We start from the raw sequence: 27,312 nt of genomic DNA, 5'->3' as shown, positions 1-27,312 counted from the left end.
CAACTCCTCCACATGGGTTTCTATTGAATTTCACTTCTGTTGAAAAAGGCAATTGTGTATTTATCTAATGCACCTGTAGCTTACTACTAATCACAGTCATGTCAAAAGTGCTTAGTGTTGACCATTAGAAGGAGCTAAAGGAAAATATGATCTGACGAAATATGCTTTGGTATGGAAAGAGAACTACAGTAATGCATTCCCCGTTTTGAATGTAGTTTTCATATTTTATAGCTATCTATGTCTGTATTTGTATTTATATAAACTTATCCAAAAGGATCCATAAATATCATTTTACAAGCTACTTTCCAAAGCCCTCCAGGCAGTAGTTGTCTTTCTGCAGGATAAAAGAACATTGCTCCCTTTGCTCTTGAGTCGTGTTCATAATTGCCTGTGACCTGTAATCCAATAGTTCAATAAAACCATAAGTGAGATAATTGCATTTCACTTCCACCTTCTCCATTAGCTCTGTGTGCTATTATGGGATGTAATTTAATATATCTACTTCAGTTTCCTCCTTAGTGAAATACAGAAAGCCACATCAGATTTTTCATTTTTGAAATTTCACTCTAGAATCAATAATTCACTGAGTCATTAACTGGAAATAGTCACAAATATACCAAGAAAACATTCATTAATATTCAGCAATATAATAACAGGAGTTTAGAAATCAAATCAAGCTAATACTTTCTGAAAAATGAAGACAAGTAAGCAATGCTAAAAAACCAAACAAGATTGTGATAAATTTAATTAAAATGAAGAAAGTAAATATCAGTGGAGATCTGCTTAGTTGAGCCTAGGAAATGATTGGATATACTTCATAAATCAGTCAAGACAAGCCTTAAGCCATTAAGTAAACAAAGACCAAACACAGTATCTTAATATACATGTTAAGGTTTTCTTTTACCCAAGATTAATTGAGGGGGGTCATCAATGCACACAGACAAAGATACTATCATTTATATTTCAATATTAAGAATTTAAAATTCAGATTTATTTTGTTGTAATGGAAGCTATGGTATATAATCTTGTACTATTTGAATATATGACAAGAGTACAGGAAGAGAGGAAATGGGGTTTTATTGATTTTTTTAAATTTTTTTTTATTTTTTATTTCTCTTTTATTTTTTTAATTAGATGTTCTCTTCATTTACATTTCAAATGTTATCCTCTTTCCTAGTTTCCTCTCTGTAGTTTTCTCTACACTCACTTCCTTCCCTCTGTTCCCTTGGTCTTGCGAAGATTCTAGGCCCCAGTATAGGGGTTTTATTTTATATTAAGGTACCGAAAACATTGGAGGCCAACTATAACATTCATTTCTTCTATTTGATTTTATTCCATAACGTTAAATGCTACCTACCTGCTAACAATTCATCAACCTATCTATATTTACAACTTTGCTTCCCTCATTTACCCCTGGATTGGTGTAGCGAGCAATCCCCAACACCACCTCAAATTTAACATGTTGAATTAGTAACTGGCATCAATACTCACACTGAATCTAGAATCCAGGTTTAATTCTTCTACTTCAATGAAAGGTAATCACTCACATTTCCCCCTCTGTCTTATTTTCGATTAAAAACCAGTGTTGTCTGTTAGAACCTCTCATCCCAGATTCAGGCTATATTTCTATCTTCTTGGCAATCAGACATGTTCTAATGATTAAGATTTTTTTTTCTATTGGAACTTATCTTGAAATACATGACAGAACTGGGCCAACTACTGGTGGGAATGCCTTTGAAACATTTACCATTTGACCAAAAAATTCAATCCATTTTGCTCAAATTAAAATTCTTACTCTCAATGAAAATAATTATTAACATAAAGACTGTGTAATAAATATTACAGTGGCTTTATTTATAATACAAAAACATTGGGGTAGTAACCATCAGCCAAATGCAAGTATAGACATAAATCTTGACATAGATCTAACAGCATATTCTTAGAAACAAAAAGGAAAAACTCAAGTTACACAGATAATCTAGTCTTAAGACTATCACTCTAAATGAAGAAGATTTGTGAAGTAGTATAAAACTGTATCCTTTATCGATTTAAGTTTATTTATTTGTTTATTTATTTAAGTTTATTTATTTATTTATTTATTTATTTGGTGGGGGTGCAGTATGCCATAGTGTACCTGAGGAGGTGAGAAGACAGCTTATAGAAGTTGCAGGTCAGAGGGATCAAATTCAGGACATCAGAATTAAGGCTCAGTATTTTTACCTACTGAATTTACTGAACCATCTTACCAGCCTTCTAGTAATCTCTCTCTCTCTCTCTCTCCCTCTCTCTCTCTCTCTCTCAATCTATAAATCTATCAATCAATCAAGAAACTTAAGTTTATTTTGTGTTATAGTTCTGGGCTGTTCAATCATGGTAGAGAATGCATGGTAGGCAGGAGAAGAAAGAGGCTTGCCAGATTCGGCCGGTCAGGAAGCAGACAGTGTGTAATGATTTTGATCAGCTGGCTTTCTCCTTTTTATTCATGCAGAGACCCCAGATTATTGTCAGGTACTGCCTCCATTTAGAGTAGGTATTCCTACCATAATTATTCTAGTCTAGATAGTCCTTCATTGATGTTTCCTCTTCAGTGATTCTACAAAATGTTGTGTTCATATTGTTATTAACCATCAAACTTTTGATTTCAGTGTATGCTTATGTGTGCATATTAGTGTACATGAAGGTCAGATGTGTACATGGGGTGAAGGCCAATGGTTAATGTGTGTTGTGTGTCTTCCTTATTTTTTCTCCACCTTATTTTTGGAGATAGAGTTTTGCAGTAAGTCTAGAGCTCGCTGATTTGGTTAGAATGGCTGGCTAGTGAGCTTCATTGCCTCCTGAGTAATGAGATTATAGGCATATGTTGACATTCCTGGATTTTTATATGAGTATTAATAATCAGAATTAGTTTTTCAGGCTTGCACAGCAATCAATTTACCAAACAATCTCTTTAATAACTGTAACATCTATTTATCCATCTATCCATCTATTTATTTTTTGTATTATTTCTGTTTGTTAGCACATCATGTTTCCCATGTGGGCTTTAAACTTGCCTGAACTGAGGGTGAACTCTTCTTTTTCTTAGCTCCACTTAGTTTTCTCTTTTCCAGTGCCTCAGTTTTTTCTCCTTTATCAGTTCTGGAGATCAGGGGGAAGTTCAATTATGTGTTTGTTGACTTCAGTGAGGTACATAGAGAGTTAAATATAAAAGCATATTTCTTCTTAACTTTCATCAAGCATTCAATGGCCAAGCAGATGTCAATCCTAGAAGGATTCTTAGGCAAACATGGCAGTGGTCTAGGAGTTTGTGGAACTTCATCTATCATAGGAACAAAGGATAAATATTTAATTCAGTTTGACTATTTCCTGATGTTTACTCCTTTTGGGTTTGCTTAATGCTTTTTCTTCTAGAGGTTTGCTTAAACCAAGGGTTGAAATCAATTAAATAGAAACAAAACCGAATAATACAAAGGATCAACAAAAGGAGTTGGTTCTTTGAGATAATCAACAAGACAGAAACTCCTATCCAAACTAAGTAAAGGATGAAGAGAGAATATCTAAATTAACAAAACCAGAAACAAAAGTGGGCAATAACTTAGGAAATCCAAAGAGTCATTAGTTCATACTTTAAAAATCAGTACTCTGCAAGTTGGAAATTCTAAAATAATTGTATAATTTTCTCAATAGATACAACATAATCCAAGTTAAATTAACATCAGATAAACAATGTCAGTAGGCCTGTAACTTTTAAAAGAATAGAAGCAGTCATCCAAATTCCCCCCAGGACATGGGGAAGAAGAGCTAGATGGTTTTAGCTCAGAATTCCACTAGACTTTCCAAAAAGAGCTAATCCTAATACTCCCCAAATTATTCTACAATACAAGGAACATTGACAAATTTATTTTATAAGGCTAGAGTCACCCTGATACCCAAACCACACAAAGATTCAACCAAAAGAAATACAGACCAAATTTGTTATCTGAATATTGATGTCAAAATACTCCTTAAAGTACTCACAAACTGAACCCAAGCATATGTAAAATAGATCATCCACCTTAATCCATAATCATTTATTGTAATCCAACACATCAACACACTGAGAAAAAAATTACCACTTGAGTAGCACTTTAAATGATGAAAAAGTCTTTGACAAAGCCCAACATTCCTTAACCACAAAAGTTGTGGAGAAAGTAGGGATACCAGAAACATACTCAAACATAATGGCAGTTTACAGAAAGTCTATAGTCAATATCAAATTAAGTGAAGAGAAACTCAAAACAACCTCACTAAAATCAGAAACAGGACAAGGCTGTCCACTCGTTCTATTCAACATAGTGCTTAAAGTTCTAACTAGAGCACCAAGAAAACTGAAGTAGATCAAGAGGATACAAATTGAAAAGAAAGTTGTCTAAGTATTGCCACTCACAGATATCATAATATACACAAGCAACATCCAGAATACTAGCAGGAAACTTTCACAGCTGATATACACATTCATCGAAGTAGCTGAATAGAAGATTAACTAAAAAAAAAAAAAAAATCATTAGCCCTCCTATACACAAATGACAAAAGGACGGAGAAAGAAATCAGTGAAATAACACTCTTCACAATAGCCACACATAATATATAAAGTAATTTGGGGTAATTCTAATGAAGCAAGTGAAATATTTGTATGATAAAACTTTAAGTCTTTGAGGAAAGAATTTGAAGAAGATATTAGAAGATGGAAAGATCCCCATGCTCATGAATCAGGAAAATCAATATATGTCCATCTCAACAAAAGCAATCTACATTTCAATGCAAACCCCATCAAAATTCCAACCCAATTCTTCACAGGCCTTTAAAGGACAATCCTTAATTTTATATGGAAAAACACAAAACCCAGGATAGCTAAATCAATTCTGAAGAATAAAAGAACTTCCAGAGGTATCACCATCTCTGATTTAAACCTGTACTACAGAGCTATAGCAATAAAAACCACACATTTGCATAAACACAGGCACATTGATCAATGGGATCAAATCAAAGACATATAAACCCATACACCTATGGTTACCTTTTTTTTTTTTTTAACAAAGAAGCCAGAAATATACAATGGAAAAACATCACAAAATAAATAATAATAATAAATAATAAATTAAAAATGAACAAAAGAAAGCATCTTCAACAAATGGTACTGGTCTAACTGTTTATCTGCATGTAAGAAAAATGCAAATAGATCCATATTTATTACCCTGCATAAAACTCGAGTCCAAGAAGGTCAAAGATCTCAATATAAAACCAGATACTAAGAACTTGGTAAGAGAAAGTGGGGAATAAGCTTGAATGCATTTGCATGGGAGACAACTTCCTGAATAGAACACTGATAGTACAGGCGCTAGGAACAACAATCAATACAAGGAACCTCATGAAACTGAAAAGGTTCTATAAGGGAAACAACACCATCAATAGGAAAAAATGAGAAGATATAGAATTGGAAAAATGTCACCAACTTCATAGCCTATAGAAGACTAATATTTGAGATATATAAATAACTCAGGAAACTATATATTAAGAAGACCCAAATTATTCAATTAAAAAATGAGTACATATCTAAACAGAGAATTCTCAAAAGATATCAAAGGCCAGCTTTGACACCACAGGGTAAAATTAGTCAGGCAGCAAGGTCAGCGATTGGAGCCAGTGATGAAAACAGCTGACTGGGGCAGCACTAGGAGGTGCTGATGTGAGTCAGTCAGTCCAGAGACCAACAGGGACTGCTGTCTATGGGAGCCAGTGATTAGAGAAAGAAGAAGGGGGAGATCAAGTGCATGGGGGGGCACAGAGAGAGAGAGAAAGAGAGGGGGAGGGAGAGGGAGAGAAGGGGGAGAGAGGGAGAGACACAGAGAAAGCAAAGGCAGGCCCCAGCATTCTTTTCTCTTAATTACATTTTATGCCCCTTAAGACAAAGTTTTTCTCTTTAGAAATAAAATTACCTCATAGCCACAAGTTACATATTCTCTAGAAATAATCACCACTAAAATCATTACAGAAGTGGAAATTACAAAAGGATCATTGATTATGTATTTCTTCTTTGAAACTTGTATCTAAATAACCAATTCTCATCTATCTTCCCTCCCACAAGCTCACAGTAATCCCAAGGCAACAATTCTCTTGTCATAGATTAACAAAGTTTAAGCAGGCCAAGTCTGTAGTAGCAAGTTTCTCTCTATGCTTGCCTGAGGACAATCTATAATTACTAAGGAACAGGTCATCTGTCTTACATCGTATTTTTGATGTTCTGATCAGCTGGACTGGCTAATCATCTGTTCTCTCTTTTTATACTCAAAGTAGAATTGCTTATTCTTTATTCAAAACCTTTGTATTTCACGGTGCACACCTAACACCGTTACTACATCTCTAGATGACAAAATCAAGGAACTCAGGTCCAACCTGGAGTGAATGCTTTCTTTGATCGTTAACTTATCCAAGCCCATTTTTCACACTACTAAAATTATGTGCTTGTAATGCATGAAAGCTCACTGTAATCCTTCACCTAATTCGTGCAGCTTTTGCCATCCTATGAGAAACGGCTACATTATGTTCCTGATTCTAACTGCAAACTTTCTACCAACTATCCTAACCTCCCCCAAATATTTAAATCAAGCCAACTACCTGTAACTACTTAAATCAAATCAAGAATTTCATTGAAACAGTATATCTCAGGATCTTTCATCCTCATGTGGATTGGCTGAAAACTTGGCCAATAGGATGGGCTATCATTCAGAAATCGACAGGCAGTGAGGGTCTCCAGGTGTTCACATACACACCAAGCCTAATAAACGAGTTCTATGGCAATGACAAACATGAGAAGGCACATCAGTAGCAAGAAGCAATCCCAGAATAAGGTATCTAGGGCCATACCTTTACAGAGTGTTCCCATCACAACTGAGCAAGATGGTGGGGTGTGTCTAGGGAGCCCACTTGTCCTGCATGCTGCCTACCAAAGGGGAATCTCAAATGGCTGAGAAACACTTAAAGAACTGTTCAACACCCTTAGCCATCAAGGAAATGCAAATCAAAACTACTTAGATATTCCATCTTACACCTGTCAGAATACCTAGGATCAAAAACACAAGTGATAGCGCATGTTGCCGAGGCTGTTCAGCAAGGGAAAGACTCCCTCATTTTTAGTAGGAGTGCACACTTGTACAACCACCCAGGAAATTATTAGGCTGCTTCTCAGAATGCTCAGTGTTGGTCTTTTTCAAGACACAGCTATTCTACTGTTGGGCATATATCTAAGGATGCTCCATCCTATGAAAATGCCAGTTTCAACTGTGTTCACAGTGGTTACATTAATAATAGCCAGAAACTGGGAATATTGTAAATACCCCTAAACCAAAGATTGGATAAAGAAAGTGTGGTACATTTATTCAATGGACTGTTACTCAGCTACTAAAAAATATAATAAAACCATAAGAATATATTTTGTAAATATATCAAATAAAATATATTAATAGATAATAAATAAATAAAATAGAAAATAATGATACCATGAAATTTACAGTAAAATAGATGGAACTAGGAAAAAAAATCACCCTGAGTGAGGTAACTTACTCAGAAAGACAACATGCTATATACTCTTTTATAATTGGATATCAGATTTTAAATAAGTTAGAATCATCTACAATCCACATATCCAGAAAGACTCTAAACAGGATGCTTGGATCTCCCTGGGAAGGGGAAATACAATAGATTTTGTGGGTCGACTGGACGTGGTAATGAGAACAAGGGGAATCAGGTGGAGGAGTGAGGAATGTCAGGCAAATGTATAAGAGAGTGAAATTGGAAGGCATGGAGTGGAGGAGGGACATGTGGAAATCTAGTGCAGTAGAAACTCCCAGGATTCTAAGAGGGTGACTTTAATGATGACTCTTAGTAATGGAGAATAAAAAGCCTGAATTAGCCATCCTCTGTAATGAGCCAATGCTTTCAGTAGTAGGACTGGAACACCAACCCAACCACAAAAAACCTTCGATCTACAGTCTATCCTGCCTGAAACGTGCTGGTTGCAATCAAGGACAGAATTTGTGCGACAGGCTAACAAATGACTGGTGTAATTTGAGGGCTTTGCCGCTAGAGGGAGCCCATGCATAACGCTCACTGAATGACCAGAGGCTGGATAGTGCAGAGAACTAGGATAGAAAAAAAAAAAAAAAAAAAAAAAAAAATTCAATAAAATGATTTCTAATGATCATTGATCTAATGATCATTTCTAATGATTTTGCTACACGCGTACATTGGTACCTAGTCCAATCGAGGCTTTCACCGTCAACTGATGGAAGCAGATGCACAGATATACACATAACCAAGCATTCGGAGGAGAGCGAGCCCAAATTGGAGATCTTCTTTGGTTGTCTCCCCTTGGAGCTCTGGGGAACCTCATGGAAGAAGAGGAAGAAGAATCGTAGGACCCAGAGGGGTCGAGGATACTAGGAGAACACAGCCCATTGACATCAACTAAGCAGGGCTCATAGGAGTTCAAAGAGACTAGTGCGGCAAAAATGGAGACTGCAGGGAGCTGTATTAGGGCCTCTGCATATTGTTAGATTGGTGTTTATGAGGACTTCTGTTGGAAATGGGGGTGTCGCTGACTCTCTTGTCTGCTTTTGGGACCCTTTTACTCCTACTTTGATACAGTCTTGATATGAAGTTATATGCTATCTTAGTTGGGGTTTCTATTCCTAGACAAAAACATCACGACCAAGAAGCAGTTGGGGAGGAAAGGGTTTATTCAGCTTACACTTCCACATTGCTTTCATCACCAAAGGAAGTCAGGACTGGAACTCAAGCAGGTCAGGAAGCAGGAGCTGATGCAGAGGCCATGGAGGGATATTACTTACTGGCTTGCTTTCTTGTTTTATTACAGAATCCAGAACTACTAGCCCAGGGACGGCATCACCCACAATGGACCCTCAGCCCTTGATCACTAATTTTAAAAAATGCATTACAGTTGGATCTCATGGGTGCATTTCCTCAACTGAAGCTCCTTTCTCTGTGATAACTCCAGCTTGTGTCAAGGTGACACAAAACCTGCCAGCATGTATCAGTACATATGTTTAGTCTTTGTAGACCTGGCTGTCCTGGAACTCACTCTGTAGACCAGGCTTGCCCCGAATGCAGAAATCTGCCTGTCTCTGCCTCCCAAGTGGTTGCAAGTGCCACCAGTACCCAACATGCTTAGTCTTATTGTATCTTGTTATGCCTTATTCAATTGATATCTCTGGGAGGCCTGCTCTTTTCTGAATGGAAGTGGAAGAGGAATGAATATGGGGAAGATAGAAGAAGGGACAGTGACCCCGAGAGGAGTGAGGTAGGAGAAACTGCCATTGGGATGTATTGAAAGCAAACAAAAAGCGTTAATTAAGATATTCACAGAGATAAGAAAATTTTCACTCATTTGAAAGCATTTTCTGCAATAAGAAATGTCTTAGTTAATATTTCTTGTTTTAAGAACTCTGTTCATGTTTAGTTTTCCAATGTTTTTTATATATGCTAAATATTAATTTCCTGCTATATGTATAAAATGGGTGGTAAAAATAACTTCACTAAATTTCAGTTTTTAATTGTCTTCTTTTTAAAGTTTCTACTGTCCTATTTAGACATTAGAATGTCCTTGCCTGTGCACATATCTTGTAGTGCAATCTTGCCTTCCTCTGGAAGCTTAAGATGTGCTGAGGTTCTTGATTCTTAGTTTCATGAGCCCTCTTGGAGATAAAGTAATTTGGAGAAAACAGTTATGCACTTTAGTCTTATTTCTCCTTTATATTTTCTTACTTCCTATTGGTGTGGGAACCTTAAACTGGGCCATTGAACATCACAATCGATTTTGTATACACAGAGGTTTACATAGAAAGTGTTTTCCCTATATTTTACACTTTGAGTTCGTGTTTTGATTAATGTTGGCAAATACTAAGATTATGGGGAATTTTAAGACAGATGGCCTATATGTAAGATTGTAAAATAGACATGAACTTTTTACAGGCCAGGGTTACAATGCTATTATTTAAGGAAATTCATTAGGGTGTCAAGTTGACAAGAAGTAGATTTTTGATGATTAATCTTGTTAATTGCATTGTATTGAACAATGCTTAGGAGTTAGAAAAATCACATCTCATATATTTTATATATTTCTGCAAATTATTTCAAAAAAGATTTAATCATTAAAAAGATCAGATACAATGGGAAGTTAAATCCTTATAGGAGTTCTAAATTTTAACAGAGTTTTGTTAAGTAGTGAACTGAAAACCGTAGCGTGTACTCAATAGCACCTGTTTGCAAGGGCATGTTCTTGTGAAATTTGGGTTGCCAAAGGCCTTTGCTAATACTCTCTGCTCTTTTTCCTGGTTGCCATTACATTGGCTGCTCTATTACATCATCTCTTTCTTGCCATGATGGGTGAAAAATATGAGCTACAATCTCCTCCTTCTCTTCCTCCTTTCTCTTTGCTTCTCCTCCTCTCCTTCGTCTTCTTCTTTGTTCTTCTTCTTCTTCTTCTTCTTCTTCTTCTTCTTCTTCTTCTTCTTCTTCTTCTTCTTCTTCTTCAAGAGAGAGAGAGAGAGAGAGAGAGAGAGAGAGAGAGAGAGAGAGAGACAGGCGGACAGACGGACAGACGGAAGGACAGAGACAGAGAGTCAGAGAGCAGGAGGAAGAAGGGAGATGATTATTAGAAGAAATTTAAGGTTATTGTAAGCAATGCAAATTTAAGACATAATTTTCACATAAAATCATTTTAAAAGTAAAAGAATGTCAGAGACATGCTTATTGAGGAACTCCTTATTACTTAGGCAGGAGGATCTTAGTTCCAATCCCAAGCATCCACATAAAAAGCTCACACTAGTTATATATCTGTTAGATCTGTTTCCAAGATATCACTAGCCAGTCAACCTTGCCAACTGGTGGTCTTGTCAGAGGCTCAGGAAGACACTGTCTATAAAGAACATGAGTAGAATATGATTGAAGAAGAAATATGATAAGACTGTTCTACCAACCTCCAACAGGCCATCAGAACAAGGAACACCCAGGCTAGGCCCTTCCACTATATTGCTCTCCCTGCCCGGGAAAAGCTCAGCTGGCCTGAGCTAGCCTGTGATCCTCTGAGCTCAATTTTCCACCTATGCTCTGCTGACTTCCACAAGGTCCATTGAACAAAGAATATTCAGGCTTATTACATCAAGAATATCCAGTCCAAAGTAGCCCACTGGAGGCCTGCTACATAAGGAACACCCAAATCAGGCAGCTTTCCTGATACATGCTATATCATGAACATCCAGAGACAAACAAATGGCTAAACTCCAGCATAGGAAGACAACCAACAGGACCCAGGGAAACATGGCATCTTGAGAGCAAAGCTATCCCACTACAGCCAGCTCTGGATAACTTAACACAACTATAAAACAAGAAATGACCCTAATATAACCTTATAAAAATGATAAATGTCTTTAAGGAGGAAATGAATAAATTCCCTTAAAGAAATACAGGAAAATACAATTAACCAAGTGAAAGAAATGAATAAAACTGTTCAAGACTTGAAAATGCATATAGAAGGAAAAAAAAAAAAGGAAACCCTGGGAAGGAGAACAGGAACAAAGAACGCAAGGATCATCCACAGAATACAAAACATGAGTGAGGAAAATATCTGTAGAAGATATAATTGAAGAAAATGTTAATTCTATAAAATTCCTGACGTAAAACATCCAGGTAAACTAGGACACCATGAAAATATTTAACCCAAGAATTATAGGAATAGAAGAAGGTGAAGAGTCCTAGCTCCTGGGACCATTGAAGAAAATTTCCTCAACCTAAATAAAGAAATGCCTATAAATGTACCAGAAGCTTATAGAGCACCAATAGATTAGATTAGACCAGAAAAGAAAATCCTCCCTCCACATAATAATAATAATAATAATAATAATAATAATAATAAAAACCACTATCTACAGAACAAAGAAAGAATAGTAAACGTTGCAAGGGAAAAAAAAGGCTAAGTAATGTACAAAGGCAGACCTATCAGAATTACACTAAACTTCTCAACAGAGACTCTGAAAGCTAGAAAAGTTTGACCAGATGTCTTACAGCCTCTAAGAAAAAGCAAATGACAGCCTGAAGCACTATACCCAGAGCAAAGCACAATCACTGTAGATGGAGAAAACAGGATAGTACAAGACAAAACTAAAATTTAAAATATCTATTCACAAATCCAACCATATTGTAAATAATTGAAGGAAAATTCCAAGCTAAGGAGGTTAACTATAACAAAAAAAAAAAAAACCCACAGGAAAAAATAATTACACAGCCATGGGAAAAAATTAAGGGAAGCACACACACACACACACACACACACACACACACACACACACACACACATACACACACACACACACACACACACACACACACAAACACACACACACATACACACACACACACACACATCACCACCAACATCAAAATAACAACAATTAATAATCATTTCTCTGTAATGTATCTTAAAATCAATGGATTTAATTTCCCAATAAAAAGGCACAATGGATGTGAAACAGAATCAATCATTCTGCTACATACAAAAAACCAGATACACATCAGAGTAAAGGACTGGAAATAACTTTTCCAAGCAAACAGAACAAAGAAACAAGCTGGAGTAGCCATTATGATATCGAATAAAAAAGAATTTCAACCAAAAGTAATCAAAATAGATGGGGAAGGACACTTTATACTCTTCAAAGGAAAAATTCACCAAGATGACATCTCATTATGAATATATATCCCAAACACAAGGACACACTGACATTCATAAAAAAAATACTAATGCTTAAACAGCACGTGGGAACACATATATTAATAATGGAGACTTTAACATCTCACTCTCACCAATGGGCAGGGCATCAAGATGGAAACTAAACAGAAAAATAATGTAACTAAAAGAGGTTGTGATTCAAACAGACCTATCTGATATCTATTGAACATTTCACCCAAACACAAAAGCAATATACCCTCTTCTTAGCACCTCAGGGCACCTTCTCCAAAAGGTCACAACAAAAACCTCAGCAGATTCAAGAAAATGAAAGAATGACTTCTGTCTTATCAGACCACCAAGGATTAATGCTGGACTTGAACAACAAAAGACAACGAAAAGCCTACAAACTCATAGGTAGTGAACAACTCTTGACTCAGTGATCACTGGGGCATGGAAAAGAAACAAAGAAATTAAAGACTTCTTAGAATTCAATGAAAATGAAGGTACAACATACCCCAAATTTTGGGATACACTGAAAGCAGTACAAAGAGGAAAGTTCACAGTACAAAGTGCCTTCATAAATAAACTAGAGAGTTCTTCAACTAGTAGTTTAAAAAATACACCTAAAAGCTCTAGGAAGAAGGAGGAGGAGGTGGCAGAGGAGGCAGAAGAGGAAGAGGAGGGAGAGGAAGAGGAAGAGGAAGAGGAAGAGGAAGAGGAAGAGGAAGAAGAAGAAGAAGAAGAAGAAGAAGAAGAAGAAAAAGAAGAAGAAGAAGAAGAAGAAGAAGAAGAAGAAGAAGAAGAAGAAGAAGAAGAAGAAGAAGAAGAAGAAGAAGAAGAAGAAGAAGAAGAAGAAGAATGCCCCTAGTGTAGGGGAATGCCACAGTGGAGAGGTAGGAGTAGGTGGATGGGTGGTGGAGTATCCTCATAAAAGCAGGGGTAGTAGGGATGGGATAGGGGGTTTCTGTAGGGGGAAACTGGGAAAGGGTATAATATTTGAAATGGAAATAAATAAAATATCCAAAAAATAAAAGGAAAAAGACAAAGAAGAAGAAGAAGAAGAAGAAGAAGAAGAAGAAGAAGAAGAAGAAGAAGAAGAAGAAGAAGAAGAAGAAGAAGAAGAAGAAGAAGAAGAAGAAAACATAGAAAAGAGGAGTAGAAGGCAGGAAATAATAAAACTCGGGAGGAAATCAATCAATTAAAAACATTCAACCATATAGAAAGAACAACAATATTAATCAACCAGACCCACAAGAGCTCCCAAGGACTAAACCACCAACCAGACTACACATAGAGCGACCTATGCCTCCAGGCACATATGTAGCAAAGGAAGGCCTTGTCAGGCATTAATGGGAAGAGAGCCCTTTGGTGTTGTGAAGGCTCAATGCCCCCTGTGTAGGGGAATGCCACAGTGGAGAGGCAGGAGTAGGTGGATGGGTGGTGGAGTATCCTCATAAAAGCAGGAGTAGTAGGGATGGGATAGGGGGTTTCTGTAGGGGGAAACTGGGAAAGGGTATAATATTTGAAATGGAAATAAATAAAATATCCAAAAAATAAAAGGAAAAAGAAACAAAAACAACAATACAAAAATCTCCATAAAACCAAGACCTGGAAAATCAACAAGATATATAAACACTTAGCCAAACTTACTAAAGGCAGAAAGAAAGTATCCAAGTACCCCCAGAACTTGTGTCTTTAGCTGCATATGTAGCAGAAGATGGCCTAGTCGGCCATCATTGGGAAGAGAGGCCCCTTGGTCTAGCAAATTGTATATGCCCCAGTACAGGGGAAAGCCAGGGCCAAGAAGTGGGAGTGAGTGGGTAGGGGAGCAGGGCAGGGGGAGGGTATAGGGGACTTTTGGGATAGCATTTGAAATGTAAATGAAGAAAATACCTAATAAAAAAAGAAAATCAGAAATGAAAAGGGAGACATAAAAGTGGACAGCGAGCAAATTCAAAGTAACATTAGGTTTTACCATGAAAGGCTATACTGCAAAAAATTGGAAAATCTAAAGAAAATGCACAATTTTCTAGATAGATACAACTTACCAAAGTTACATAAAGATCAGATAAACTGTTTAAATATTCCTATAGCCTCCAAGGAAATAGAACCACTCATTAAAAGTCTCCCAACCAATACAAAGCCCAAGGCAAGAAGGTCCTAGTGTAAAATTCTATCAGACTTTTTTAAAAATTGGGTATGTATTTCATTTACAATTCCACTGCTATCCCAAAAGTCCCCCACACCCTCCCACACCCACTCCCCCACCCGCCCAGTCCCACCTCTTGGCCCTGGCTTTCCCCTGTACTGTGGCATATAAAGTCTGCAAGAGCAATGGGCCTCTCTTTCCACTGATGGCTGACCAGGCCATCTTCTGATACATATGCAGCTAGAGACACAAGCTCTGCGGGGGGGTGGGGGGGGTAATGGTTAGTTCATAATGTTGTTCCACCTATAGGGTTGCAGATCCCCCCAGCAACCTGGGTAGTTCCTCCATCTCCTCCACTGGGGGCCCTGTGATCCATCCAATAGCTGACTGTGAGCATCCACTTCTGTGTTTGCTAGGCCCCTGCATAGTCTCACAAGAGACAGCTATATCAGGGTCCTTTCAGCAAAATCTTGCTAGTGGATGCAATGGTGTCAGCATTTGGAGGCTGATTCTGGGATGGATCACCGGGTATGGCAGCCTCTAGATGGTCCATATTTTCATCTCAGCTCCAAACTCTGTCTCTGTAGCTCCTTCCATGGGTGCCTTGCTCCCAATTCCAAGAAGGGGCAAAGTAAACACACCTTCATCTTCGTTCTTCCCGACCTTCATGTGTTTTGCAAATTGTATCTTATATCTTGGTTATTCTAAATGTCTGGGCTAATATTCACTTATCAGTGAGTACATATCATGTGAGTTCTTTTGAGATTGAGTTACCTCACTCAGGATAATGCCCTCCAGGTCCATCCATTTGGGTAGGAATTTTATAAATTCATTCTTTTTAATAGCTGAGTAGTACTCCATTGTGTAAATGTACCACATTTTCTGTATCCATTCCTCTGTTGAGGGGCATCTGGGTTCTTTCCAGGTTCTGGCTATTATAAAAAAGGCTGCTATGAACATAGTGGAGCATGTGTCCTTCTTACCAGTCAGAACATCTTCTGGATATGTGCCCAGGAGAGGTATTGCAGGATCCTCCAGTAGTACTATGTCCAATTTTCTGAGGAACCACCAGACTGATTTTCAGAGTGGTTGTACAAGCTTGCAATCCTACCAACAATGTAGGAGTGTTTCTCTTTCTCAACATCCTTGCCAGCATCTGCTGTCACCTGAATTTTTGATCTTAGCCATTCTGACTGGTGTGAGGTGGAATCTCAGGGTTGTTTTAATTTGCATTTCCCTGATGATTAAGGATGCTGAACACTTTTTCAGGTGCTTCTTCGTCATTCAGTATTCCTCAGGTGAGAATTCTTTGTTTACCTCTGAGCACCATTTTTAATGGGTTTATTTGATTTTCTGGAGTCTACCTTCTTGAGTTCTTTATATATATTGGATATTAATCCACTATCTGATTTAGTATTGGTAAAGATCCTTTCCCAATCTGTATGTGGCCTTTTTGTCTTATTGACAGTGTCTTTTGCCTTACAGAAGCTTTGTAATTTTATGAGGGCCCATTTGTTGATTCTTGATCTTACAGCACAAGCCATTGCTGTTCTCTTCAGGAATTTTTCCCCTGTGCCCATATCTTCGAGGCTTTTCCCCACTTTCTCCTCTATAAGTTTCCGTGTCTCTGGTTTTATGTGAAGTTCCTTAATCCACTTAGATTTGACCTTAGTACTAGGAGATAAGAATGGACCAATTCACATTCTTCTACATGATAACTGCCAGTTGTGCTAGCACCATTTGTTGAAATTGCTGTCTTTTTTCAACTGGTTGATTTTAGCTGCCTTGTCAAAGATCAAGTGACCATAGGTGTGTGGGTTCATTTCTGGGTCTTCAAATCTATTTCATTGGTCTACTTGTCTGTCCCTATACCAGTACCATGCATTTTTTTTTAAATCACAATTGCTGGGTAGTACAGCTTTAGGTCAGGCATGGTAATTCCACCAGGGGTTCTTTTATCATTGAGAAGAGTTTTGGCTATCCTAGTTTTTTTTTTTTTTTTTTTTTTGTTATTCCAGATGAATTTGCAAATTGTCCTTTCTAATTCCTTGAAGAATTGAGTTGGAATTTTGACGTGGATTGCATTGAATCTGTAGATTGCTTTTGGCAAGATAGCCATATTTACTATATTGATCCTGCCAATCCATGAGCATGTGAGATCTTTCCATCTTCTGAGATCTTCTTTAATTTCTTTCTTCAGAGACTTGAAATTCTTATCATACAGATCTTTCACTTCCTTAGTTAGAGTCACACCAAGGTATTTTATATTATTTGTGACTATTGTGAAGGGTGTTGTTTTCCTAATTTCTTTCTCAGCCTGTTTATTCTTTGTGTAGAGAAAGGCCATTGACTTTTTTGAGTTAATTTTATATCCAGCTACTTCACTGAAGCTGTTTATTAGGTTTAGGAGTTCTCTAGTTGAATTTTTTGGGTCACTTATATATACTATCATATCATCGGCAAAAAGTGATATTTTGACTTCTTCCTTTCCAATTTGTATCCCCTTGATCTCCTTTTGTTGTCCAATTGCTCTGGCTAGGACTTCAAGTACAATAATGAATAGGTAGGGAGAAATTGGGCAGCCTTCTCTAGTGGGGTTTTAGTGGGATTGCTTCCATCTTCTCACCATTTACTTTGATGTTGGCTACTGGTTTGCTGTAGATTGCTTTTATCATGTTTAGGTATGGGCCTTGAATTCCTGATCTTTCCAAGACTTTTATCATGAATGGGTGTTGGATTTTGTCAAATGCTTTCTCAGCATCTAAGGAGATGATCATGTGGTTTTTGTCTTTGAGTTTGTTTATATAGTGGATCACATTGATGGATTTCCATATATTAAACCATCCCTGCATCCCTGAAATGAAAGCTACTTGGTCAGGATGGGTGATCGTTTTGATGTGTTCTTGGATTCAGGTAGCGAAAATTTTATTGAGTATTTTTGCATCGATATTCATATGGGAAATTGGTCTGAAATTCTCTATCTTCCTTGGGTCTTTCTGTGGTTTAGGTATCAGAGTAATTGTGGCTGCACAGAATTTGTTGGGTAGAGTACCTTATGTTTCGATTTTGTGGAATAGTTTGAGAAGAACTGGAATTAGATCTTCTTTGAAGGTCTGATAGAACTCTGCACTGAACCCATCTGGTCCTGGGCTTTTTTGGTTTGGGAGACTATTAATGACTGCTTCTATTTCTTTAGGGGATATAGGACTGGCTAGGTTATTAGTCTGATCCTGATTTAACTTTGGTACCTGGTATCTGTCTAGAAATTTGTCCATTTCATCCAGGTTTTCCAGTTTTGTTGAGTATAGCCTTTCATAGAAGGATCTGATGGTGTTTTGGATTTCTTCAGGACCTGTTGTTATGTCTCCCTTTTCATTTCTGATTTTGTTAATTAAGATGCTGTCCCTGTGCCCTCTAGTGAGTCTGGCTAAGGGTTTATCTATCTTGTTGACTTTCTCAAAGAACCAGCTCCTCCTTTGGTTGATTCTTTGAATAGTTCTTGTTTCCACTTGGTTGATTTCACCCCTGAGTTTGATTATTTCCTGCCATCTTCTCCTCTTGGGTGAACTGCTTCCTTTTGTTCTAGAGCTCTTAGGTATGTTGTCAAACTGCTAGTGTGTGCTCTATCTAGTTTCTTTTTGGCACTGAGAGCTATGTGTTTTCCTCTTAAAAAAGCTTTCATTGTGTCCTATAAGTTTGGGTATGTTGTCTCTTCATTTTCATTAAACTATAAAAGTCTTTAATTTCTTTCTTTATTTCTTCCTGGACTGAGGTATCATTGAAAATAGTGTTGTTCAGTTTCCATGTGAATGTTGGCTTTCTATTATTTATGTTGTTATTGAAGACCAGCCTTAGTTCATGGTGATCTGTTAAGATGCAAGGGACAATTTCAGTATTTTTGTATCTGTTGAGGCCTGTTTTGTGACCAATTATATGGTCAGTTTTGGAGAAGGTACCATGAGGTGCTGAGAAGAAGGTATATCCTTTTGGTTTAGGATAAAATGTTCTGTATATATCTGTTAAATCCATTTGTTTCATAACTTCTGTTAGTTTCACTGTGTGTGTGTTTAGTTTCTGTTTCCATGATCTGTCCATTGATGAAAGTGGGGTGTTGATGTTGAATCTATGTTTCCAGATTTCTTTCCTAGGGTTTCTATCTCCAGCATTGTCTCACTTTGGGGTTTCTTTATTGTTTCTACTTCACTTTTATGTTTTGTATGGCTTTGTTCAATTCCATCACCTGTTTGGTTGTGTATTCCTCTTTTTGTTTAGGGACTTCTACATCTTTAGCAGTGTTCCCGTGTATTTCTCCCACTATTATTGTGTGAGATGCAATGTGTGCTTTGAGCTTTACTAAAGTTTCTTTAATGAATGTGGCTGCCCTTGAATTTGGAGCATAGATATTCAGAATTGAGAGTTCCTCTTGGAAGATTTTACCTTTGATGAGTATGAAGTGACCCTCCTTTTCTTTTTTGATAACTTTGGGTTTGAAGTCGATTTTATTTGAATTTAGAATGGCTACTCCAGCTTGTTTCTTCAGACCGTTTGCTTGGAAAATTGTTTTCCAGCCTTTCACTCTGGGGTAGTGTCTGTCATTTTCTCTGAGGTGGGTTTCCTGTAAGAAGCAAAATGTTTGTGTAGCCAGTGTGTTAGTCTATGCCTTTTTATTGGGGAATTGAGTCCATTGATATTAAGAGATATTAAGGAAAAGTAATTGTGGCTTCCTATCATTTTATGTATTTACTTATTTATTCATTTATTTATTTCTAATTAGGTAGGTTCTTTATTTCCATTTCAAATGCTATCCCATAAGTCCCCCATACCCTTCCCCCTCCCCTCCCCATGCACTCCCACTTCTTTGCCCTGGAGTTCCCCTGTACTGAGGCATATAAAGTTTGAATGTCCAAAGGGCCTCTCTTCCCAGTGATGGCCGACTAGGCCATCTTCTGATACATATGCAGCTAGACACATGAGCTCTGAGGCTACTTGTTAGTTCATATTTTTGTTCCACCTATAGGGTTGCAGAACCCTTTACCTCCTTGAATACTTTCTCTAGCTCCTCCATTGGGGGCCCTGTGTTCCATCCAATAGGTGACTGTGAGCATCCACTCCTGTGTTTCCCAGGCCCCAGCATAGCCTCACAAGAGACAGCCATATCAAGGTCCTTTCAGCAAAATCTTGCTGGTGTATGCAATGGTGTCAGCGTTTGGAGGCTGATTATGGGATGGATCTGCAAATGTGGCAGTCTCTAGATGGTCCATCCTTTCATCTCAGCTCTAACCTTTGTCTCTGTAACTCCTTCCCTGGGTGTTTTATTCCCAATTCTAAGAAGGTACAAAGTGTCCACACTTTGGTCTTCAAGGAACTTCACATAAAACCAGAGCCAGTGAAACTTATAGAGGAAACAGTGGGGAAAAGATAAGGGCACAGGGGAAAAAGTCCTGAATAGAACAGCAATGGCTTGTGTTGTAAGATCTAGAATAGACAAATGGGATCTCATAAAATTACAAAGCTTCTGTAAGGCAAAAGACACTTTCTTTCTTTCTTTCTTTCTTTCTTTCTTTCTTTCTTTCTTTCTTTCTTTCTTTCTTTCTTTCTTTCTTTTTTTTCAAAAGACACTTTCAATAAGACAAAAAGGCCACATACAGATTGGGAAAGGATCTTTACCACTCCTAAATCAGATGGGGGACCAATATCCAATATACATAAACTCAAAAAGGTGGACTCCAGAAAATCAAATAACCCCTTTGAAAAATGGGGTTCAGAGCTAAACAAAGAATTCTCACCTGAGGAATACCGAATGGCGGAGAAGCACCTGAAAAAAATGTTCAGCATCCTTAATCATCAGGGAAATGCAAATTAAAACAACCCTGAGATTCCACCTTACACCAGTCAGAATGGCTAAGATCAAAAATTCAGGTGACAGCAGATGCTGGCAAGGATGTTGAGAAAAAGAAACACTCTTAGATTGTTGGTGGGATTGCAAGCTTGTACAACCACTCTGGAAATCAGTCTGGTGGTTCCTCAGAAAATTGGACATAGTACTACTGTAGGATCCTGCAATACCCCTCCTGGGCTTATATCCAGAAGATGTTCTGACTGGTAAGAAGGACACATGCTCCACTATGTTCATAGCAGCCTTATTTATAATAGCCAGAAGCTGGAAAGAACCTAGATGCCCCTCAACAGAGGAATGGATACAGAAAATGTGGTACATTTACACAATGGAGTACTACTCAGCTATTAAAAAGAATGAATTTATAAAATTCCTACCCAAATGGATGGACCTGGAGGGCATTATCCTGAGTGAGGTAACTCAATCTCAAAAGAACTCACATGATATGTACTCACTGATAAGTGAATATTAGCCCAGACATTTAGAATAACCAAGATAAAAGATACAATTTGCTTTCTATTATTGTTGTTGTTAGAGATGATATTCTGTTCTTGTGGCTGTCTTCTTTTAGGTAAGTTAAAGGATTACTTTCTTGCTTTTTCTTGCATGTAGTTTCTGTCCTTGTATTTTTTTTCTTTCTGTTATTATCCTTTGAAGGGCTGGATTCATGGATAGATATTGTGTGAATTTGGTTTTGTCATGGCATACCTTGGTTTCTCCATCTATTGTAATTGAGAGTTTGGCTGGGTATAGTAGCCTGGGCTGGTATTTGTGTTCTCTTAGTGTCAGTATAACATCTGTCCAGGATCTTCTGGCTTTCATAGTCTCTGGTGAGAAGACTGGTGTAATTCTAATGGGCCTGCCTTTATATGTTACTTGACCTTTTTCCCTTACTGCTTTTAATATTCTATCTCTATTAAGTGCATTTGTTGTTCTGATTATTATGTGTTGGGTTGAATTTCTCTTCTGGTCCAGTCTATTTGGAGTTCTATAGGCTTCTTGTATGTTTATGGGCATCTCTTTCTTTGGGTTTGGGATGTTTTCTTCTATAATTTTGTTGAAGATATTTGCTGGCCCTTTAAGTTGAAAATCTTCATTCTCATCTACTCCTATTATCTGTAGGTTTGGTCTTCTCATTGTGTCCTGAATTTCCTGGAGGTTTTGAGTTAGGATCTTTTTGCATTTTGCATTGTCTTTGATTGTTGTGCCAATGTTCTCTATGGAATCTTCTGCACCTGAGATTCTCTCTTTCATCTCTTGTATTCTGTTGCTGATGCTCCCATCTATGGTTCCAGATTTCTTTCTTAGGGTTTCTATCTCCAGCATTGGGTTTTCGTTATTGTTTCTACTTCCCTTTTCGGTCTTGTAAGGTTTTGTTCAATTCCGTCACCTGTTTGGTTGTGTTTTCCTGTTTTTGTTTAAGGACTTCTACCTCTTTAGCAGTGTTCTCCTCTATTTCTTTAAGTGAGTTGTTAAAATCCTTCTTGCTGTCCTCTACCATCATCATAAGATATGCTTTTAAATCAGAGTCTAGCTTTTCAGGTGTGTTGGGGAATCCAGGACTGGCTGAGGTGGGAGTGCTGGGTTCTGATGATGGTGAGTGGTCTTGGTTTCTGTTAGTAAGATTCTTAACTTTGCCTTTTGCCTTCTGGTAATCTCTGGAGTTAGTTGTTGTAGTTGTCTCTGGTTGGAGCTTGTTCCTCCTATGATTCTGTTAGCCTCTGTCAGCAGACCTAGGAGTCTAGCTCTCTCCTGACTTTCAATGGTCAGAGTACTCTCTGTAGGCAAGTTTCCTGTTGTAGGGAAATGCACAGATATCTGGTGTTAGGACCTGCCTCCTGGCCAAAGATGAAGGACTGAAACAGGGCCTGTCCCAGAAGCTGTGTTGCTTCTGCCTGTCCTAGAAGCTGTGTAGTTTCTGTAGTCTGCACTCTCACCTGCACATAGTAGTCTCTGAGAGATCCAGGACCAGAAATGGCTCCCCCAGGTGCTCTGGCAAAGTCCTCCCGGGTGGGGCAGACACCTCTGCTCTGGTGGGAACGGTGCCTGGATGTCTGGAGACTGAAATGGGGTCTGCCTCAGAAGCTGTGTTGCTTCTGCCTGTCCCATAAGCTGTGTAGCTTCTGTAGTCTTCACTCTCATTTGTGCAGATTAGTCTCTGAGGGATCCGGGAACCAAGATGGCGGCTTTTTAAAAAATTTATTTATTTATTTATTTATTTATTTATTGTTTCTTTTTTTATTAGCTATCTTCTTTATTTACATTTCAAATGTTATCCCCTTTCCTAGTTTCTCTTCTGAAAATCTCCTATCACCTCCCCCATCCCCCAGCTCCCCAACTCACCCACTCCTGTGGGGTATTGGGCTCTGCACAGACAGGTTGGTCTCCAGTTGAGCTGAGGAGGTCTGAACCCCAAAGCCATAATTCACCTACATGATATGGTAGGCATTCCCTCATGCTCCTGGAACTCTGGCTCATGCCTATGTTACCATCCCCCACAACCCCCACAAGAGAAGCATGGTCAGTAGTCATGTAAGCAATGGCCCAAGCTTCTGACTTTCAGGCTAAACTCCTCCCCAGTTACCAACCAACAATAAGATAAGACAGCATACTTTTAAAAGGACTGTTCAACCCCTGCTTGCTCTCTCACTCCTTTGTTCTCTTACCTCTCACTTCTCTCACTCCTCTCTCCTCTTCCCTTTCTCTTTGTCTTCTACTCCCCTCTCTCCCTCTTACTCTCTTTCTCTCTAGCCTTTACCCTCCCTTCTCTATTACCCCTGCATTTCTATAATAAAGTTCTAAAACGATAGAGAGTCTCTGTTCATCACGATCAGCTTCAGTGTTGGGAACCTCTCTTCCCTCATTCCTCTCCCCTATAACCCTGGTGGCTTTAGTAAAGTGGATCCAGGGTTCCCAGATAGGGCTGCCCCTTTACCAACCCCTGAAGAGTGGGTCAGAGACATGCCCACCCTGGGCTGAGTGAAAAGTGTATGGCAGCTCTCCCATGCCTGGCAGGCCAGAGAATAGGTAAAACTCTGGTGCAGTATGGTCCTTTCCTTCCCCTTTCCTCAGGGCATTCTTTGGGCCCCTCCCCTTCCCCAGAGCATCCCCTGGGCTCCCCTTTTTAGTTCCCATACACTCTGGGGGAATGGCCCTGGCATTCCCCTCTGCTGGGGCATAGAACCTTCACATGACCAAGGGCCTCTTCTCCCATTGATGACTGACTAGGTCATCCTCTGCTACATATGCAGCTAGAGCCATGAGTCCCACCATGTGTTTTCTTTGATTGGTGGTTTAGTCCCAGGGAGCTTTGGGGGTACTGGTTAGTTCATATTGATGATCCTACTATGGGGTTACAAACCCCATCACCTCATTGCATACTTTCTTTAGCTCCTTCATTGGGGACCCTGTGCTCAGTCCAATGGTAGGCTGTGAGCATCCACTTCTGTATTTGTCAGGCACTGGCAGAGCCTCTCAGGAGACAGCGACATTAGGCTCCTGTCAGCAAGCACTTGTTGGCATCTGCAATATTGTCTGGGTTTGGTGGTTCTTTATGGAATGGATCCACAGGTGGAACAGTCTCTGGATGGCAATTTCTTCAGTCCCTGCTCTGAACTTTGTCTCTGTAACTCCTTCCATGGGTATTTTCTTCCCCCTTCTAAGAAGGATCAAAGTATCCACATGAATGGAATCTCATGTGAGGGAGCCAATCCCTGATACTATTTGTAATATTCTGCTATGCTTGCAGACAGGAACCTATTATAACTGTCTTAGAATTTTCAGCCATCAGTGGACAGATGCAGATACAGAGACCCACAGGTAATCACCAGGCAGAGCCAAGGGAGTCTTGTGGAAGAGCTGGGGATAGAATTGAGCAAGGAAAAGGAGTCAAGGATTCACAAAACCTATAGAGTCAACTAACCAGGGTACAATGGGGGTTCACAGAGACTAAACCACCAACCAAAGAGCATGCAAGTGCTGTGCCTAGGTTCATTACACATTTGTAGCAGATGTGCAACTTGCTATTTGTGTGGTTCCCCTCACAATTGGAGAGGGAGTTTGCCTCTGACTTTATTGCCTGCCATTGGCTCCTCTTCCCTTCCCTCGACTGCCTGGTTGGACCTCAGTGGGAGAGGATGTGACTAGTCCTACTGGGACTAGATGTCTCTCTGCAGTAAGTAGAACCAAAGAGGTCTTCTCTTTCTCTGAGAAGAAGGAAAGGTGGTTAATGGGGGGGGGGATCTGGAAGAGTGGGCTTGGAGGAGAGTAGGGAGGGGGATGTGATTGGGATGTAAAGTAAATTTTAAAAGTTATGGAAAGGAAATGTAATGTGATGGGAGGCTCTGGCCTCTATATACATGTATCACACAAATAGAGAAGGACACATGCACATACATATACCTCCCTCTCTCCTCATGTCTCTTTCTCTTTCTTCCCCCCTCCTACCACACACCCTAAAAACAAAATAGGCATGTGTTCATTTTCCTTTTTCTTCTCACTTTTTTGAGTTAGTTCTCCCTGAATAGTAGTTCAATGAGAAGAGTTGGGTAAATTTTCATAGACAAATAAGTTAATGTCTGATAAATAAAATAATGTCTTATATAGCAGGGAGCACAATACAGGGAAGTTAGACTCCTTCTATTCTGAAGACACAATTTAGTTTGGATTATTTATACTTATGAGGAAAGTCAATGATAATCTTGTTTCAGCTACTGTTACTTTGGACCTTGTTATATAGGCATCTTGTATCTTAACATAATGATCAAGTCGTTAATACAATCAATTTGTGGTGATTACCTTGTATGCACTATTACATTAGCTCTCTCTCTCTCTCTCTCTCTCTCTCTCTCTCTCTCTCTCTCTGTATGTGTATACATCTAGCTGAGGATATAGTTCAGTGGTAGTGTGCTTAGCGTGTGTGAGGCTCTCATCAATGAAAAATAAGTAAGTAAAATAAAATAAAGCAATATACTCAGAATGATAAAAGGAAATATGTAATAGTTTACTCAATCTGGTTATTTTACCTAATATATTAACATCTGGTTCCCTTCATTTTCTTGAAAAGTTCATTTCATTCCTTGTAGCTGAATAAAATCTGATGGTGGATATGTACCTATTTTCTTTATCCATTCACTTGTTGGTAGACCAATAGTTCTACATATGTGGAAATCTCTACAGATATTGCTAGGGATGTGCTTTCTAGGTGACTCTAATTCAAGTCAAATTGATAATAGAGAACCTATCTACCACAGGTTCTTACAAATATTTTCCCTCTATTCTGTAAGATGTCTGTTCAATAACATGATTGTTTCCCTTGTTTTGCAAAACCTATTTGATTTTATGTGGGCTCTATTTGTCAAGTTTCCTGGTTATTTCCTTTGCTATTCAAGTTCTTACTGGGGGAATGCCAGGCCCAGGAAGCTGGAGTGGGTGGCTTGGGGAGCAGGGTGGAGACTTTCTGAGAGGAAACTGGGAAAGGGGATAGCATTTGAAATGTAAATGAAGAAAATACCTAATAAAAATGTGTTTAGTGATGTCCGTATTTCAAAGCACCAAATATCTCTATTCACAAGTACCGTAATCTGTACTGTTACATTTCTATTTTTCTTTAAGTTTTGCAGGTCAATCACAACCTCATTTTCTTTTCATCTAAGTACAGTGATGCTTCCTTACTAAAAACGTAACAAATATTTCTTTGCGAGGGGTCCTGAGTTAGTCATGGGCTCATTGTAAATACGGTTCTCTAAGAGAGGATCTCATATTGATATCAGCACTTCATAACTTTATTTCAAATTAAGGAAAAAGTCAATGAGCACAAGGTGTTGTCTGGTTTTTTGAATGGTCCATCTCCTAAAACATTATTTGCTCTAAAGTGGACATGCAATGGTAAATGAACAAGTGTTCACTAGAGTTTTATGGAATTGGCATAGCTTTGTCTTGTTATGTCTTATAACTCTTGGCTATCATTCTTCATTACTCTCCCACTTACATAATTCCAAATCTAGTGAATAGTATATAAACAATAGCATGGCTCACTTTTTTTCACTCTTGCTTTCTTCATTCTTCATCAAGCAGTTGGAATTATCCAAGAGTTATTTCGTGATTAATTTCCACTTTTCATGGAATGTTTTGAGAAGTAGGCTGATCCAAGGCTTTCTATGATACCCTAATGGTTCCTTCTATAAACCAGGAACATGATCGACAAAGCCAGTAAATATATGGGTCCAGAAACTTGGTAGCCTTTTCCAGAGGTTCGGATATATGAAGAAGAAACAAAATTCCTTCTTTAACTCCATGAACGTACTTAACAGAAAAATTAATGGCCTGGGATAATGACTGCAGAGGAGCTGCAGCCTCAGATTCTGAGAACCAACTCTTGCCACTGAAGGGACTATCATTATCAGTCCTAAGGCCACTGTGTATTTAGTCTGTGGAACACTTGAAGTATTCTCACTTCCCTTTGTGCAAAGTTGCTTGATAAGTTTCCTGATT

The 27,312-nt window shown here is 38.5% G+C and overlaps 1 long non-coding RNA gene across 1 annotated transcript in view; it reads right to left on the bottom strand.

Moving 5' to 3' along the window:
• Positions 1–3,087: 3,087 nt before the first annotated feature.
• Positions 3,088–27,312, bottom strand: part of Gm40071 — a 42,994-nt gene continuing 18,769 nt past the window's right edge. Inside the window, exon 3 of the long non-coding RNA XR_867358.3 lies at positions 3,088–3,316. This is a non-coding gene — a long non-coding RNA (predicted gene, 40071). The remainder of the gene's footprint in view (positions 3,317–27,312) is intronic.

Source organism: Mus musculus, chromosome 3, assembly GCF_000001635.26.
Source record: "Mus musculus strain C57BL/6J chromosome 3, GRCm38.p6 C57BL/6J".
Lineage (NCBI taxonomy): Eukaryota > Metazoa > Chordata > Mammalia > Rodentia > Muridae > Mus > Mus musculus.
The sequence above is the reverse complement of the archived record's forward strand: the minus strand, read 5'-3'. Positions and strand labels throughout refer to the sequence as shown.